At 43.0% G+C, this 19,305-nt stretch overlaps 1 protein-coding gene across 2 annotated transcripts in view; it reads left to right on the top strand.

Moving 5' to 3' along the window:
* The window catches only part of STX8 (syntaxin 8), a 162,776-nt gene that overhangs the window by 112,211 nt on the left and 31,260 nt on the right, over positions 1–19,305 (top strand). The window contains exon 8 of one of the 2 annotated variants that reach the window (XR_010919611.1): positions 7,195–7,378. The exons of the other annotated variant lie outside the window; for it this stretch is intronic. The gene's annotated coding sequence lies outside the window, so the exon portion shown is untranslated. The remainder of the gene's footprint in view (positions 1–7,194; positions 7,379–19,305) is intronic. 2 annotated transcript variants of the gene reach the window in all.

Genomic DNA, 19,305 nt, shown 5'->3' with positions numbered 1-19,305 from the left:
TGGGTGGCTTTGCTTGGGATTATCATGGCTTCCATGTCATAACTTTGAATTCCTTAAAAAAAAGTTCTGATTAACCATTTGCACAAAAGTAATTTTTCTAATGTTCTGATTGGATTTTGAAACCCTGTCTCGGTGTTCTTTGCTTCTCAGCCTGCCATAGACAGGACAGTCATGGTTGCCACAGTCTCTGACTCTCAGAGGAATGAGCCCTTTGCATTCTTTTCAAGGCAGGTGTCTCCAGCCCTTCCTAGCCGGAAGGATGGTGGTTATAACAAGAGTTGCAAAGAAGAGTAGACACCAGCCAAGTGAACTGGAATGTCCTTTGTTGTCAGAAACCCTAGAGGTCCCTGTGGTGATAGGATCCATGATCCAGAACCCAAAATCCTGACATATATTTCTTTGGCAGAGTTTTTCCAAAGTCAAGCTGTTCCTTCAATAAAACTTGTTTTAAAAAAACAACCTGGGGCTGTCTTCACTTTGCTTTAACGTAGCCTTTTGTATGTTGTGTACTGGAATAGGAATGACTAAGGTAGGATATTTGTGATCAGTCTAAGAGCCCAACCCTTCAGCCCTTACTCACTTGAATACTCCAAATGAATAACTCACGTGAGTAAGGGCGATAGGATAGGGCTCCAGTATCTGACATTTCTACATTAAATCTTTCCTGGATACCCCGCAATCTGGCTTCTGCATGCTGTGCGTCTGAGACTGCTCTCAGGGAGGTCACACTTGTTACTGACCAGCACCTGGCTGATTCTAAAGATCTCTTCTCTATCCCTATCCCACTTGATCTATTCACTGCCTATGCTGCAGTCTATCACTACCTCCCCGTCTCTCCTGTTCTCAAGTTTCTTCGCTAACCTCTCTGATCCCTCTTTGCCCACCTCACTCAGTGGCTCCCCCTTCAGGCTCTTCATATCCCTCATGTCTCTGTTCTTGGTCCCCTGTTCCTTTTCTACACGCTGTCTCTGGGTGACCTCATTCCCTGCCACTGTCTGTACTGATCACTCCCAAATCCCCTGCCTCAGGGTTGGTCTATGTGCAGCGTTTGTACCCATTTAACTATATTGCTTTAGAAATCAATATAATGACATCAGTGCATTCCCCTAGTGCAGACACAGTTATACCAGTTATAAAGATGCTTATATCAGGATAGCCTATTTCAGTAAATGTACAGGAATGAGTTATACTGATGTGTCCACTCTAGGGGATTGCATGTGTCCGATTCTAAATGGATACCATTAAACCAGTATAAACCTGTGTGTAGACCAGCCCGTGCTGTGTTATGTTAACAGCTGATTAGAAACTCCTAAGTTCAGAGACCCTGTTTATTTCTCTGTCAAGTGCCATGCACACCTATGACAAGAATCCGCTTCAGTATTTGCAGATCGGCGATTACCGTTCAATGGTTAGCTTTCCAGATACAAGACAGACTCAGGCTGTGTCACCACTGCCAAAAAAGGTGGAGTTTTTACAGTGAGATAACTCATGTGCATTAGCTACCCTTTGGTATAATGGTAGTGGAGCAAGGCACAAGTAGTCTTTACTGCAGTGTAGCTAGAGGAGGCCACTGCAGATAGTGTGGACGTTGCAGTAAAAACTACTCATGCTTGTCTCCTCTAGGATTATAAGTGAGATAACTACAATGGGTTAGTTATCTTGTTGTAAACCCTCACCCTGCTTTTTGACAGTGAAGACTTAGCTTCAGTAGGTCTGCATTCTGTGACCTGTCCACTTTTATTTTCCAAGCCATGCTTTCTTGCTTGCATATTACACAGGAGTGTTAGGAAATGTAACAAATTATTACCTGTAACTTGTTTTGAAGTCCTCTAATGGAAGGCATGATAGATTTGCAAAGTACTGTTAGTTCTCTCTGGTCTTTTTTCATCTTTAATTATTAATTTTCATGCTGTAGTGCCTAGGTACCAACCAAAAACAGGATTGTGCTAGGAACTGTACAAACAAAAGGTCAGTGGTGAACAGATGCACAACACAAGTAGTATTAACACAAGCCAAAACGGGAGGAATAGGTTGAAGAACATTTAAATAAATTAGATGTATTCAAGTAGAGAGATCCTGATGAAATTCACTAGGGTACTTAAGGAACTAGAGGAAGCAATCTCGGAACTGCTAGCAAATATCTTTGAGAAATAATGGAGGACGGGTGAGGTCCCGCAGGACTGGAGAAGGGCAAACATAGTACTTCTCTTTACAAAGGGGAATAAAAAGAACCCCTGTGAAATTATAGATCAGTCAGCCTAACTTAGATACCTGGAAAGACACTGGAACAAATTATTAAGCAACCCGTTTATAAGCATCTAGAGGATAATAGGGTTATAAGGAATAGCCAGCCTAGATTTGTCTAGAACAATTCACACCACACCAAACCAAACAAAACCAATTTCCTTCTTTGACAGGATTACCAGCCTAGCGGATAGAGGGGAAATGGTAGATGAGATGTGTCTTCATTTTTAGTAACACTTTGACACAGTCTCACATTACATTCTCAAAGCAAACTAGGGAAATGTAGTCTAGATGACATTACTATAAAGTGACGTGCAACTGGTTGAAAGACCATGCTCCTCAGAGTAGTTATCAATGGTTTGCTGTCAAACTGGGAGGGTGTATCTAGTGGGATGCCACAGGGGGGTCAGTCCTTGGTTTGGTAGTATTCAGTATTTGCATTGGTAACTACAATAATGGAGTCGAGAGTATGCTTATTAAATGTGTAGAATACACTGAGCTGGGAGAGGTTGCGAGCACTGTGGAGGGCTGGATTAGAATTTAAAACAACCTTGACAAATTGGGGAATCGGTCTGAATTCATCAAGATGAAATTCAATAAAGATAAGTATGAACTCCTTCACTTATGAAGGAAAAATCAAATACACAACTATAAAATGGGGAATAACTGGCTAGGTGGTAGTACTGCTGAAAAGGACATGGGGGTCACAGTGGATCACAAATGGAATGAGAGTTGTCAATGTGATGCAGTTGCAAAAAAGGTTAATATAACTCTGGGGTTTATTAAGAGGAGTGTCGTATATAAGGCATGGGAGGTAATTTTCCTGCTCTGCTCAGCACTGGTGAGGCCTCAGTTAGGAGTGCTACGTCCAAGTCTGGGCACCACATTTCAGGAGGAGAGCAACAAAAATAAAAAAATGTTTAAAAAAAAAAACCCCCAAAAATAAAAAACCTGGGCATGTTTAGTCTTGAGAATAGAAGATTGGGGGGGGAGGGGGGACCTGATAAGTCTCTAAATATGTTAAGGGCTGCTCTAAAGAGGACAGGGATCAATTGTTCTCCGGGTCCACTGGAGGTAGGACAAGAAGTAATGAGGTTAATCTGCAGCAAAGGAGATTTAGGTTAGATATTAGGAACACTTTCTATAGACAGGGATATTTAAGCTCTGGAACAGGCTTTCAAGATTGGTTGTGGAATCCCCGTCATTGGAGGTTTTTAAGAACAGGTTGGACAAACACCTGTCAGGGATCGTCTGTGTGTACGTTATCCTGCCTTAGTGCAGGGGGCTGGAGTTGATGATCTCTCAAGGTCCTTTCACCTCAGCATTTCTATGATTCTGTGAATCACACTTTACACCCTTTTTTATGGCTCTTCATGGGCAATCACTTTAAAAACACCTATTTCCCCTTTCTCGCCCTCTCCACAAAAACATTTGAAATGTTAATCTCTTAATTATTATTTTCCACATCCTTGGATGGACAGGTTTATATGACATAGGCCATAAAAATGATAGGCAGTATCTTCATTGTAGTTTGCTGAACACATGGTCTTGCCCATGAGTTGACTAGGTTGAAATGCCCTTCACCTTTCATTAACTGTCTGTTTAAAAATGTGCATGCAGTGTTAGTTAAGAGCATGGATGGGTTTTTATTTTAGGTGATGGAACATGTGGGGAGAAATCAGTTTCTTGTCTTTCTTGTAATTATCAAGCAGAAGAGACTGCTTTGGGCCTGGTTTATTTACCTAATAAACTGGCTCTTGTATCCTCTAGGAAATGCTTATGTTTTTCAGCCAAGAAATCCTAGTAACAGGCAAACAGGGGTCCAGCAGTCAGGTCTGCAGAAACAACAAAATGAAGGTCAGCTAATATTGCTGTTATTCTCTTTCCCGGTGGCCATGACAGCAGGGGTGGTTTATTTGAAGATCCCAGACTGGGAGTCATTGCTTGCATTGTTAGCCTCCTGAGTATTTTAGGCTGTGCCAACAGTTTAGGATATTAATGTATTCTACAGATCAGTGAATGAAGAATTCCTCTGCACTTCTTTCTTCTTTTAAAAAAATTTTTTTCCGCCTTCTCCATGCACTTTGTTTTCAGTGTCTTTGTCTGGTGGTTGTTGCTGGGCATTTCTAATGAGAAAGCAAAGAATTGCTGTGGAGTAGGAGAAGTGGGGGGAGGGTGTGTTTAGTGCATTTAACATTTAAGGTGAAGTTTTTACAAATTGATCAGGTGCATAGGAATTCCTCGGGTTTGGGAATGCAAAAAAGCTCCTTTTTTGACTCGTAAAGCTGGTTGATTTGCTACTTTTTTCTCTGCAAGGTGCCATGCCTCAATGCTTCTTTAGTATTCATCCCAGCTTCATTACCACAGGCACCTCGCAGCCCACCCTGAGCAGCTTCTAAAAGGGGGCAAAATTAAAGCAATTCCTACTCTTGGTGACTTACTGCCAGGGAATAATTGGGGTTTGTTTGCAAGGAACATTATCACAGGGAAACTCAGAAAACAGAAAATGTTTGGGGTGGGGAGGTTCAGTAGAATGGATTTATTGAGACTTTCACAAGATTTATAGAACAGCAGCTCAATGGAAATAAAAGCTGGTTTCATGAAGAGACAATTATCTAATAATAATGAAGCGGGGCAAGGAAAGGAATCTGAACAGGTTTTTTTTATATATTCTGGTTCCCTAGCAGGAATTCTGCTTATACTTAGATATTTTTTTAATATATTCTTTGATCCCTCATGGAAATGTTAATGAGACAAAAACGTCTAAAGAGCTCTCCAGACATTGCCCTGCTTTGGAGAAGGGTGGAATGAAACGCAGACCCTCTGGAGGGCTGCTGACACACAAGAAGTCCCTTTGTTTCCTGGTTTATAAACCAGAGACATGTCTAAAATTGCAGGGAAAATGAGAGCAGGCTGAAGAGGCTGCACTGAAGGCAAGGCATTCTATATTTAAAAGAGAAAAATTGTCAGCTGGCTATGAATGCTTTGGTTTGACGGGCAGTGTACTGTGTGTGTGTGGTGTGTGTGTGTGTGTTTGAAGTCCAGAATGAAGGTACTCAGAAGATGTAAGCGGGATGCTTTTAGGCTGTCTTTCACTTAGACTTAATTAAGAAACTTTCAGGCTTTGTCTCTAGGGGGCCCATTATGTGCGAAGCTCCAGCCCACTCTGAATAGGGGGCTCAGCCTGGAAAGTGTATACATGCATACTGCTTTTGTGTTGTGTTGCCAAACTGAAGACAGTAGCAAGTGCAAGCTGGGCATTGCCAGAGGTCATCCCTTGTTTATAAAAGTGATGCTAGCAGGGTTGTTTGAACGATTCTTAGGGACCTAAAACTACCCCATCTTTATAGACAACGTATATGGGTAAACAAAAAAAATTAGTGGGAGATAGGTGAGGTTTTTGTAATGCGTTCCACACCTTTGCTCACCAGTCTTAATGGTGGGTTGGAGATGAAACCAAAAAAGGGCAAACACTATTGCTTAAGTAACTAGTGCCTGTGTTTGTATTCTAGAGGGAGGAACAACTAGTCTTCCTATTTCTGGGGTTATAGATGACTAGCTTTTAGAGAAATGATTTGAATAATTAACAGATAATCTTGAACATCACCTAAAAGAATCTAATCCTTTTAACATTAAAGTAAGTGACTTATTTTAAAGCCTGTGAAATAATAATTTATGAAACTTTCTACAGCAATCTGAGAGCAATTCTAGATAGATATTGAAATTCTTCACATTATTCCCTAGCTTCACATCTCTTCGCTGCAGTGGAACAGGACTGACATGGTTTGGATCTTCACTGAAAATGTCAGTTTAAAAAAAAAAACCCAGTTTGACCAACACTAATGAAGGCAACTAACTCATTTTTAGTAATTCATCCCTCTTGGTCTTCAGAGGCGTGAATGTGGGCCCTATGTATGACCACAATCCAAAATGAGGAGCAAAACACAGATTACTAGGGCAGAAAATGTGAAATGGTCAGTATTGTTTGTAGTGCTGTAAACGTACATGAAGCTTCACAAACACAGGTAGCTGGGTTCCCTTCTTCCAAGATTTACAATCCATGTTACACAAGGCAAGACTCCAGGTACCAGCTCAGGATAGGGAGCGTGGGGGGTTGCTGAAGATGTGCAGCAAATGGTAGGATTGCTTGAAGAGGTGAATTTCACATAGGGGTTTGAAGGAGGAAACAAAATGGGTACTTAGTGGACAAGGACCAGTAAGATGGCTTCAGGTGAAAGGAGCGGCAGGAGAAGGTACAAAGTCAGAAATCAGAGAAGTTTTGAGGCAAAACACTTGGGGAGTACATAGAGAGTGGTGTGGAAGCCTGAGACATGGGTGAGGGCTGAGTAGTGATTGATTAGATTGCTAGAGTGTGGGAGGTGAGAAGAAGAGGTTTTAATTTAATTTGGCAAGTGAGAGAGATCATCCACTGGAGGTAGTCGAGAAGTGATGACGTGGTGGGAGCAGAAGAAGAGAACGACTCACAAGCAGTGGTGTTTTGGGTAGTTTGTCAGGGGAGAGCTGAGGTTTGATTAGCTCAATCCCAGGTTGTGGTGGAGATGAGGTCATTAGCATAGAAAACATTTTCTATAATCTCAGTTTAATTCAGCATTCCTGATATAAAGTACAATTAAATGAGAATGCTAAGATGAATCTAGATTTGAAATGAGAGACAGATGAGAGGTATGATTGTCACACCTATGTGAAGATTGCTTCTCCATCCCCCCGCCTGTTTGCCTGCCTGCTTGCAGGCACCTGCATATATTTGCATAGCAGGAAGGTTGGCTAATTCTAGGATTATAACATTCATTCTTTGTGATGCCACATTGTCACTTCTCTCTGTGTATGTGTCTGTGTAAAGGCCAAAAGGCAAATCTTTTGTAAATTATCTTGCTTCATCATAAGGGGCACAAACTTTTGTAATAACTTTTTATTCATTCACCTTGCAAGTACAACAGGGTCAGAGAAGACCACCAAATTCCAAAACAAAGGACCATTGTGATCATCTAATTTGGTCTCCGGTAAACCCAGGCCATAGAACTTCCTCAAAATAATTCCTGGAGCAGATCTTTTAGAAAAACATCCCATCTTGATGTAAAAATTGTCAGTGATGGAGAATTCACCATGACCCGTGGTAAGTTGTTCCGATTGTTAATTACTCTCACTGTTAAAAATGTATGCCTTATTTCCAGTTCAAATTTGTCTAGCTTCAACTTCCAGCCACTGGATCATGTTATAACTTTCCCTGCTAGATTGAAGAGCCCATTATTAAATATTTGTTCCCTGTGTAGGACTTATAGATTATAATCAACTCACCACTTAACCTTCCCTTTATTAAACTAAATAGATTGAGCTCCTTGAGTCTGTCATTATAAGGCAAGTTTTCTAATCCTTTAATCTTTTTCTTGGCTCTTCTCTTGAACACTCTCCAATTTATTCTCCTTGAATTGTGCGCACTAGAGTTGGATATAGGATTCCAGTAGCAGTCACACCAGTGCCAAATACAGAAATAGAATAACCTCTCTGCTCCTACTCAAGATTCCTCTGTTTATGTATCGAAGGATTGCATTAGCTCTTTTGGCCGCAGCATCACACTTTTTTGCCCACCACGATTCCCAAATCTTTTTCCGAGTCTCTGCTTTCTAGGTTAGAGTCCCCCATTCTGTAAGTGTAGCCTGTGTTCTTTGTTCCTAGATGTACACAATTACATTTAGTCGTATTGAAAAGTACATTGTTTGCTTGCACGCAGCTTACCAAGTTATCCAGATTGCTCTGAATAAGTGACCTGCCTTCATTATTTACCACTCCCCCAATTTTTTTGTCATCTGCAAACTGTATCAGTGATGATTTTATGTTTTCTTTCAGCTCATTGCAATATATTAAATAGTGTAGGGCCAAGAACCGATCCCAGTGGGACCCCCCTGGAAACTCTGTCGATTCCCCATTTACAATTACATTTTGAGACCTATCAGTTAGCCAGCTTTTAATTAATTTAATGTGTGCCATGTTAATTTTATATTCTACTTTTTAAATCAAAAAGGTTGAGATCATACGAACCTGCAGAATTTATATACTGCCCAGAACTGGAGAGACTTCTGACCTATTCAGTTCTCTGTGAACCTCAAGAACTTATAAGTGCCATATGACTTCCAGCCCCTGTAGGCTTCTTTGCAACTGCACCATTTATAAGCTCTTTATGAATCCAAGCACACAGAAATTTTTCCATTATGGCTCTTTGGACACCTTAATAGAAGCTTGTTCTAGAACAATGAGCAGGTATTGCAGTGCTGCTGAAGTGCTTGTACTAAGCACCATACCAGAACCAAGGTACCTGTAAAGGCCTTTAGCAGTGAATTTTTTTTCCCTTAAAATCAAATGCAAAAATTAATTTCAATTCATAGAATCCTAGGACTGCGAGGGACCTTTCGAAATCACCTAGTCCAATCTCCTGTGCTTAAGACAGGACCAAGCATTATCTAGCGCATCCCTGACAGGTGTTTGTCTAACCTGCTCTGAAAAATCTCCAACAATTGAGATTCCACAACCTCCCTAGGCAATTTATTGCAGAGCTTAACTACCCTGATGTTAGAAAGTTTTTCCTAATGTCCAACCTAATCTGCCCTGGCTGCAATTTACACCTTTTGCGTCTCATCCTATCCTCAGAGGTTAATGAGAACAATTTTTCTCCCTCCTCCTTGTAACAACCTTTTATGTACTTGAAAACTGTTATCATGTCTGCCGTCAGTCTTCTCTTCTCCAGACTAAACAAATCCAGTTTTGTCAATCTTCCTTCACAGGTCATGTTTTCTAGACCTTTAATCATTTTTGTAGTTCAGCTTCTAGGTGAAAAATTAAGGACTCAATAGTCAGGAAATTCTAAATTCTGGGTTCTTACAGAAATGTTCACTATACTATATGATTCATCCTGAATATATCTGTTATATCTTTAATTACATAAACTAGCATATTTAAAAAGAGAATATTAATATTTGAATTTCCTGTTGCCTGAGTGCTGAACTTCTCTACTTTAATCTTGCATTAATTTTTTTTCCTTTTAAAAACACCTAATAAATACTAGCCTTTAAGGAATGTAGAAAATTTTAGTAATACCTAGTGGTGGGAAAAAAAAAAGAATCTAAAATGATTTTTGCTGATTATCATGACACTAAAGGTGTAACGGGGAAAATAACTACCTCTTCTGTGTTTTTCTGCTTCTTGCTTTTGGATCATCTCAAGTTGACGGGGGTGGAGGGGCACTATGTTCAGATAGGTTTCAAGTTTGATAAACGTTTAGTTAAGATTAAACACTAATATATATCATTGGCGGAAACTTGAGGTTTGATTATGAAACATATAGGACTGACCTGCAGAGTGGGGTGGAGTCTCACTCTGTCTCTGCATTTCAGCTTTTTGATGTCTATTGAGAATTAATGTGGTCCCCAGGACTTTAATAAACTTTCATCTCACTGTTCTATTCTTTGTTATAGTCATGGTTCTTCCAGGCTATAATTTCTTCTCTTCTCTCTTGGTTCCCCATTTGTTTCTTAAATTCTCTCAGGGCTTGTGTACATGGTGCATTAGTGTGCAGTAAAGTTCCATAAAGGGCCAGCTCTCCTGAATACGCACCCGTGGGGTGCAGATGCATTTGTATTTGGATCTGATTTTTTTCTCACATTGAGTGCAATCTGGAGTAGCTCCACTTTAGTCCAGGCAGTGTATCAGACCTAGGACTTTGAATGGGGAGCCAGTGATGTTGCTGAAGCACTGGCGATTTGGGTTGCATAAGCGGCGAACTGCTGCATATTGTACCAACTTCAGTCTTCCTATGATGGTTGTGCACCTGAGTTTGAGAATTGTGCTACATTGTGCAAGGCAATTAGTACGAAACATGGGTTTCTTCTTCTGCATTTTTTGAGTGTCTTAGTTTTGTCTTTTTTTAAAATGTACCATTTATTTCTCTTACCGTGGGGTTGGTGTTTTTTCCTAGATTTCACCTGCCAAGAGTAGTGGGAGGCAGTTTCATGGGCAGTGGGTCTGTCATTCCTGTTTCTATCGCTTCTGTCTGGGTTATTGGACTAAATTCCAAGAAGGAAGTTTGGGTGAATGATAGTCTCTTTGTGGTGTGGTTGTCTTTGAGTGATGTCCTTGGTGATCATTACCTGTAAAGTAGGTAGATCGCTCTTTGCCATTGGCAAGATTTGAATGTGGGGACACGTGTAGGCATTTGGATGATTAGGTGGCCTACTGCACTGAGCACTTCTGCTGGTCGTGGTTTGACCGATCTGACAGTGCCCAAAGAAGAGGTGTACTCAGCTATTCTTGGCAGCAGCATGTCTAGGTTGGCAGTGGGTTGTGACTGAGCAGGGTTTATGCCAGAGGAATGCCAGTTGTCTACTTTCCTGCTTAAATTGGCAACATTCATAAGAGAACCAAGATTAGCTGCAGAGCAGTGTGAGGCAAGGGGTGGTTCTGGCACTGTCTTGTTCAGTGGCTATTTTACTGGGAATCTAGTTCAGTAGCAGGTTGGTGTCTCAAGTGGCCTTTTCCTTTTCAGAGTGACTTACACACATTAATTCTGCAACATATCTACAGGGTTGGGAGGGAACCATAAACCCACTTGGCAGATGGAGAACTGACGCACAGTGGGCGTGCTTTTCAGAGGTGCGGCGCATCCAGAACTCTAAGTCAGTGGGAGCTGAAAGTGCTCAGCATTTCTGAAAAACCGCCCCAGAGAAATTAGGTGATTTTCTTAAGGCTGTAGAGAGCCAGTGTCAGTCAGGAGCAGAACTCAAAACTTCTGGCGCCCCGTCCTGTTCTCTGGCCACTAGTCTACAAAAATTATCACCTAATAAACTAGGGGACTAAACTTAACTGGAGGCTGATAAAGAACTGTTGGGAAGAAAGGGAGCATTAGAGAGCCCCAACTGCCCCATCTTTCATATCTGCCTCTGGCTAGTAAGTGTTTCATATTTTTGAAGCCCTGCTGGTTTCCTGTCCTCCTGATCTCTGCAGCATCCTGACTGTGGGTAGAGAGGGGTCTCCACTACTATAATGCTGCAGTGTGGAGTGCTGGCAGCTGTTGCACATCTCGCTTGGTTGCTTGCTGAAGCCTGCCTGATTATTGCTAGCTATAACAGCAATGATTTGTGTGCTAGGTTGGACATTAGGAAAAACTTTTTCCCTAGGAGGGTGGTGAAGCACTGGAATGGGTTACCTAGGGAGATGGTGGAATCTCCATCCTTAGAGGTTTTTAAGCTGCAGCTTGACAAAGCCCCGGCTAGGATGATGTAGTTGGAGTTGACTCTGCTTTGAGCAGGGAGTTGGACTAGATGACCTCCTGAGGTCCCTTCCATCCCATATCTTCTAGGATTCTATGGTCAGGAAGCTCACCTGGGTTTAGTAATACTGAGATCATGGGGGACCCTTTCACCGACTTCATTGAATGTGTGTACTAGTAAAGAGAAACAGGGTATTAGCACTTCAAGCAAACTGTTGTATCTAGGCACTTTCTGCCCTCATAGACTGGATTGTACCTCTCTTACTTTGTAGAGTCTGTGGTCCTGCAAAAGCATTAGCAGTGTCAGGACAGCAGTGGCTGGAGCGGGGCAGGAACTGGCTCATGCTGGAGCGGAGGCAGTCTTTTCGAACTACCAGGCAGCTGGGAGTATCCTTGCCAAGGTAGCGATGCTGAGCAGACTGGAGTGACTTCCTTCCCTAGGAGACTATATATCTGCCCTGAGGTCGCATGGGTAGACCCTTGCTTGTGGATTGGCTGGGACTCACAAGTGATTACCTCAACTGAGTCATCAGGCTCAGGGACAACTCATCACAGGCAGGTTCAGAAACCTAAATTCCTGAGCACCAAGGGACGAGGGCTACTAGGATGATCAGAGGAATGGAGAAACCTGCTTTATGAGAGGGGGCTTAAGGAAGTTGGCTTGTTTAGCCTACCATAACAAAGGCTGAGGGGAGATATGACTGATCTCTATAAATACATCAGAGAGAGAAACACCATGGATGGAGAGGAGTTCAAATTTAAATTAAGGGCCAATGCTGGCACAAGAACAAAAATATGTAAATTGTCTATCAACAAGTTTAGGCTTGAATTTAGACAAGGTTTCTAGCCATCAAAGGAATGAAGTTCTGGAACTGCCTCCAAGGGCAATACTGGAAGGGAAGAAACTGAACTTGTTTCAAGACTGAGCATGATAAGTTGATGGAGGTGATGGGGTGCCATGGTTACCTTTAGTGGCATGTGGCCCAGCCATGATTGCTATGAGTAGATATTGCCAGTGCCCAAAGAGGGGGACACTAGAGCAGGAGGGTTGAGCTATTCTAGAGAATTCTCTTCCAGGTGTCTGGCTGGTGGGTCTCACCCACATACTCAGGGTCTAACTGATCACCATATTTGGCCTCAGGAAGGAATTTTCCCTCTGGTCAAGTTAGCAGAGAGACTGTGGTTTTTTGCTTTCATCTGCAGCATGGGGCCCTAGTTACTTGCTGGTTTGAACTAGAGTAAACGATGGACTGTCTGTAACTTGAAGTCTTTAAAACAAGATTTGAGGACTTCAGAAACTGAGCCAGGTGTCACGGGAGCGGGTGCGTGAGGTACCATGGTCTGTTTTATTCAGGAGGTAAGGCTAGATGGTCATGAGCATTTCTTCTGGCCTTAAGTTGTGAGCGTCTAGGATTCCATAGAACACAGGGAGCCATGAGTAATGGAACTGGCTGATGATCTGATGGGAGATGTGTAGTATCTCAGATAGGCCGTCTCCTGCAGGGTGTAGCCAACTTTAGTTATCTAGCTTAGTGGCAGTAGGTAGCTATCGATCTTTCTGTCCATCCTTAGGTGTTTTTATGGCCCCCTTTGCTATAATATCTCAGTGCCTCATAATTTTTAATGTAATTATCCTCACAACACCCCTGTGTGGTAGAGCAGCGCTGTCATCCCCAATATACAGTTGGGGAACTGAGGCATAGACAGACTGAGGCTATGTGTTCACTGCCAAGTGTACCTGGGTAGGGCACTTGGGTTCGCTAAGCTCACCTGCGAGCATCCACACTGCAGGGCCACAATCGAGTCATACCCATGTGTCCACACCAGCACTGCAGTAACCTGGTGCAAGGATTTCTGGGGACATGTCCTAGGGTTGAGACAATCTAGGAATTGTTTTGCGGTGTGTTGTGGGACAACTCGTCTGCTCTTCCCAAAGCCCTGTGCAGAAGTATTCTTAATCCTCCAGCACAGCAATCTGATGCACTTTCAGCTCCTCACGTCTATCCATTCCAGCCCCCTCCAGAGTATGGATCAGCACAGGGTGACGAACTCTTCCTGCTTGTGCTTGCACTGTTAACGCAGCAGGATGCAGAAGGATGGAGGCATTTCAGCAGTGGCTTGCAGCCCTCAGAAAGCGGAGGTGGCAGTTCTTGGTGAGGAGATGGTGCAGGCTGGATGCTGACATGGCAGAATGGAAGCAGCTGATGCAGGTTGCTGTCGTTGGTGATTCCCCCTCTGCTGACAGATGGTTATGTCACAGGACCACAAGCAAAGATTAGTGGGACTACATCGCTGTGCAGATCTGGGATGACCAGCATTGGCTCCAGAGTTTCCTCATGAGGAAGGCCATCTTCTTGGAACTGAGTGAGGAGTCTGCCACAACTCTACAGCACCACGACGCCTAGGTAAGGAGGCCAGATCAGTCCAGACGCAGGTTGCTATTGCTAGACCACTGCAGGTCAGTGACTAACCAGTTTAATGTTGGCAAGTCAATTGTTGGTGCAGTAGTGTTGGAAATTTGTGAGGTGATTTTTGCTGTGGTTTAGCCAAGCGTGGTGGATATTGCAAATATTCCCAAAATAATGGCCGGCTTTGAGAGAATGGAGCCATCAATGGCACATGGGGCCATTGTTTGCCCATTACAAGGGGCACATGAGTATGTCAGCCAGAAAGGATTCTGGTTCATCATTATGCAAGCCTTGGTTGACCACAAAGGCAGATTCATGAATGCCAGCATAGATGTCCCTGCAGGGTGTGGGATGCCAGGGTGTTCAGGAAGTCTGGAGTTTACCTGTTTGGAGAAGAAGGGATGTGATTCCCTCCTAATAATATGGCTATCAATGGGGTATCTGTACCTATTGTAAGTTTGAGGGATCCAACCTAGCCTCTATTGCCCTGAAGCCATACCTTGATGTCTGAGCACCTGGCAGAAGAAGGTTTAATTACATTCTGAGCAGTTGCAGAATGGTGGTAGAATGCACATTTGGCCAACTGAAGGCAAGATGGCGCTGCTACAAAACCTTTTGGAGGCAAGTGAGCCCAGTGCCATAAAACAATATAGTGCATTAAGAACAAATACAGTCAGCCCAGTTGCTACTAAGTAAAATATGCAAACAGGAACAAAACTGAAAAGTGCTATGTGCAGTGAAAACCAACTGATGCCACTCTGTGCATTATCTCACTGATAATGGAATTGCACGTTGTTGGCGTAACCTGTTCTCCTTTCCCCATGGTTGTATGGGGGTCGAGTGAACAGGGTATATCTGCTCATACTCACTTCCATCTTAGGACTGCATTCCATCAGTCCTGCTCCCTTGTCCTTCAGTTGTGCTCCAAAGACTCCACCATCATTATGTCCTTCCTCTCCTGCTCCAGCTGCACATTCCGGAATTCAGAGTGCCTCTCCGAACCGCATCCAAAGTCACCATGCATTGCTTGCAGGAAATCATCCCTACTCCGTTTTCTCTTTCCCCAAGAGGCCTGTGTGGCTGCCTTGGCCCAGCAATGGTGGGAAGGTATTGCCAAAGCAATGAAAAAGCATATTATTTTTTTCCTTTCCATGGACAAAAGTATATCTCCCCTTTTATGTTGTGTCATAGTAAGGCCACAAATGGATATTTGGGTATGCCTTTTTATTTCATCTCTACACATTTGCCTGGTTAGCAGCAGCTGCATTCCATGTTACCAGTCCACAGAGACTATGGAAAGTATTCATATTTAGTTTTTTTTTAAATTCTAGAAGTTTTTTTGGACTTGGCTGTGGGAGGGGAAGGCTATTGGACTAGGACCTGCTTCTAGTTATAGTCTTAGCAGCAGTTCAGGCAGCACTGGAGAATGTTGATCTGCTGGAGATTCCAAATTTGAAGAGAGCAACTTTTTCAGTACTCTGTTGAAGGCCATCTGTGTATGCCAAGAATATATTTCATTGCCTGGTGACTGATCAGCAAATCAATGACTGCAGGTGACTAGTAAGCATCAGGGGTGGGCCTGGGAAGTTTGTCTTGCCCAGGAATCTCACTGTTTCTCTTGTATTTGCTAGCATCATCAGCCAAGATCAGGGAATAATTTACTAGATAACTTGGTGTGCATAAGCAGGATGTTGAACTGGGATGCAAAGTGTGCTAACAGATCTGCCTTTTCAGGCTGGGGGAGGGGCCTTTAGCAGTGCCTCCCACTTCCTTTAGCTAGCCCGCCCACTTCCTGGTTTGCAAATAGACTACTCTCCTGTAGCCATCAGGTCTGGCCCTGTCACAGAGGGCAACTATGAGATGTAGGTAGGAAACAAAATTCCACATGCACCTCTCACCCACGCAGCGTGCCACAAGCACCAGGAGGTGCAGCACCAAAGTACTTTCCCACTTAATGCAACTGGTAGGATTTATCTGGGACCCATAATTAATACTAGTACCAGTACTGATCCTCTGAAAGAGAGGGACACATTAATGTCAGTTTAGCCTGTAATCCCATTTTTGAATGAATTTGTTAGCAGTGACCAGTTAAATCCTACCTAGAATAAATCACTAGTTGCATATTTAAATGGTTTTCTCCTGTTGGGATCACAACTGAAGCAACGGCTGCCCCGTAGCACATAATATCCTCTATAACAATAATTGCATTGGCCACAAGCTGGCAAAACCCTCCCTTTTACGCTGTAATTTCCCCTCTAACAATAACAAAGCTTACCCAGCTTCTCCACTTTCTTTTCATTCCCACTTGGATTCACAAAGCCTGAATTGTACAAATTCTACTTATGCACTTTGTGGTGATTTCATAGTGAGTAACCCACTTCTAAATCTTGGAAGATGATAGAAAGACAGTGTGCTTTGTGTCTAGGTTAAGCTTCAAGGAGAGCTTTTATAAAATTAACATGGGGCATTATCTTCTTCCTTGCTGTGAAAAAATTCTGCCTTGGTGATATTGTATGCTTCCCTAGTATTGCACAGAGTAGCCTAGGAACAAATAATAGATAATAGGAAGGGGCAGTTTCCATTTTTTGTCACTACATCTTGTATGAAGGCAGGGAAGGAGAGAGATATTAAATTGCCACCTGTGAGGGTTATCTGAAATGTATATTTTGAAGATCCATGCACATAGGTCTGGCCATGACATCACTGTTATTACCAGCAATCTGAGCTGTTACTGTGGAGAAGAGATTTTTAAAAATCAGTCATGGGCTATGATTTATGGGCTATGAAGAAAGGTCCCCATAGGTCGGGTTTAAAATACGCCGCATTGCCATGCCACCTGGCCCTGGCTGCCATTAGAATGGGGAGCCCAGGCGGCATCTCACAGAACAAATAAGGAATTTATGGGAATCTTGAATTCTTCCTAGAGCATTTCCTCAATTATAATCAATCCTTTGCTAGGTCTGAGGAAATGTAAGGCCTTCTGCCTAATGGTGTATGTAATGTCAGCGGGCTGGCTGTTCATCTTGGAGAAGGAAGTGGAGGGCTTTATTCTGTTGCCAAATGCAGTGTCCTGCTCAGGTGGAGAATTCCCTACCCCCTGCCTTGGTCACGTGGCTGTTTCCATCTCGGAGCTGGGTCTCCTGGCTTCGGATGATGCCTGCCAGGAGTTTGTAAGGGTAGGTAGCATTTCTTCCTCCATTTAATAGGACTGTTGAGACACTTGATAATCCGTGAGGTGAGTCTCAGCAGCTGTCTTTGTACCTTAATAGGAAGATAGCTGCCATGGATTGGTACCCAGGGATGACAACCCAGCCAGGCTGCTCCCCGGGGTGGGGGTGCACTGGATTCGGATGCAATTCTCATTGAAAAAATGTGCTTTAAAAAGCCTGGATACAAGTGCTACATGATCAGCATGGAAGGGAATATAAATGGGGCAGAGGAGGGAGGAAATTAGAGAGATGGCAGAGTGAGGCTGTAGGAAAGGGAGGAAATCCCAATAGGCAGATCTAAAGGTTGCCCCACATGGGATTAAATTAATTGCCCACAGTGGGGTGCCTTTTCCAAGCTTCCCAGTTTTGACTTTGCAACCATATTTAAGTTTATCTCCTGTTTCTTCCCTTGGTATAGGGAATCCCTAGATAATATGGCAGGAATGTGACATACAAAGGCTGTGGAAACTTTTTTGAAGATGACCCCTGCAACCGTGCTTGGATATGGCTGCACCAGTCTGCATTTCAGGCCTGTCGAATGGTAGATGATTCCCTGGCTGTAATTTTGTAGAAAGGGAAATTTCCAAATACACCCCTTAGTGAAAAGGCCATGGTTAGCTCTTCCTGTAGATAAGTGTTGGGGGTAAATCTGTTGGCACTGTTTGCATAAGGCTGCTGGGTAGTGTTCAAAGCAAAGGACTAGAAAAAGTGGGGAAATTAGTAGTCTTGATCCTTGCATGAGACTTGCCTTTGCATTTGTTTGGGCCTGGAAAAAGAGGTAGTATCAACAAAGGAGGTCTGAAGAGGAAAGATACATCTAGATTCAGAGAATCTCTGTGCTGGAGGATTCTCTGCTGCGCTCTCTGCCCAGCATACAGTCCAAGAACAAGCACAAGGATAGTCAGACCTCCATGCTCCTGGGGCTGCCGCACTGTAGATCTTTTAAAAAGGCTTTTAAAATAGTTTTTAAAAAAGAAATAACCTCTAACCCCCGTAGTTGTCTCTAGTTCCCACACAACCCAGATCAATAACCCTAATGTTCTTTGAGGCAGCCCCCATATATTCCTGCCTGTATGATGTGCCCCTGACACCACTTCTCCATGCTTACAGTTTCTTTATTTATACATTTAACATGCCAGATCAAGAACACTTTTCCTCCTGTGACTGTCTGATGGAAATTAGTCCAGTTCAGTTACCTGGTTCCCCAGGCCTTATGCTGCTTGCTCATCAATGATGGTGTATCTTGAAAATGACCTGTCTGCTTATGCATGAGGATTGTACTTTTGAAATCATTTCAGTGCTGTGCTCCGGCAGATTGAGAGGGAAGGAGGTTGTGTCACTGCCCTGGATGGTAAAGCTGAATTACTGGGATTGAATAAGGCTTTGGTGGTGCTGGAATTTCCTTTCAGCAGCTGTATCCCAGTTTGGCCATCTCAGATCTTTTACTTCCTCCTTCAAGATGCTTTCCATTCATCTCTAAAAGACTTTTTAAAACCCCTGTCTTTAGGAAAACATCAAATGACCAAAGAGGAGGGGGAGTTCAAGACAATGCTATTCTGTGTATGCCTATTGCTTGTGTTCTGTTTCTCTTTGATTTACACAGATGCACAAAAAGTGAGAAGTCCAAAATTCACTAAGGAACAGGTGAATAGCATATACTGTAATGTAGCAGAAGGAAAAAATATGGACACTTCTAAGCTAAGAAAATCCTATCCCTTAAATAAATAAAACCCTATGATAGAGCTCATTGACGGAAGCTGTTGGGGAGCAGCTTTTCCTAGAGGCTGTATTTCCCAGCAGTCCTCTTCATGCAGAAAGGGAGTGGCCACAACAGAACATGGGCTGCGTGTTTGTCTTCTCCCCTGGGCATCTAACTCTTTCCTGTAATTTCCTGTGCAATACATGGTACAAAGTCAAATTCATAAGCCTTTTTCCCTTTCCATTTGAGCAACTGGCTTTCTTGCCATAACTGTAACTTTTCTCCTGGTCAAATTGAAGGTTGCTCTGTTACATTGTATTTATTAAATGCTCCTGACTGTAAAACAGCGGCTCCGTTCAGAAAGAACTTCTTCCCTATGGCTATGTTCAGACTGATGGCGGCAAAATCGCCGCCTCCAGATCAATCTTTCTTGATCGATTGAGCAGTCAGTGAGACCTGCTCATTCAA

The sequence above is a fragment of the Emydura macquarii genome, unplaced genomic scaffold (genome assembly GCF_026122565.2).
Source record: "Emydura macquarii macquarii isolate MOO-44397 ecotype Brisbane River unplaced genomic scaffold, CSIRO-AGI_Emac_v2 contig_1230, whole genome shotgun sequence".
Taxonomy (NCBI): domain Eukaryota; kingdom Metazoa; phylum Chordata; order Testudines; family Chelidae; genus Emydura; species Emydura macquarii.
This window is presented reverse-complemented; position numbering and strand designations above follow the sequence as displayed.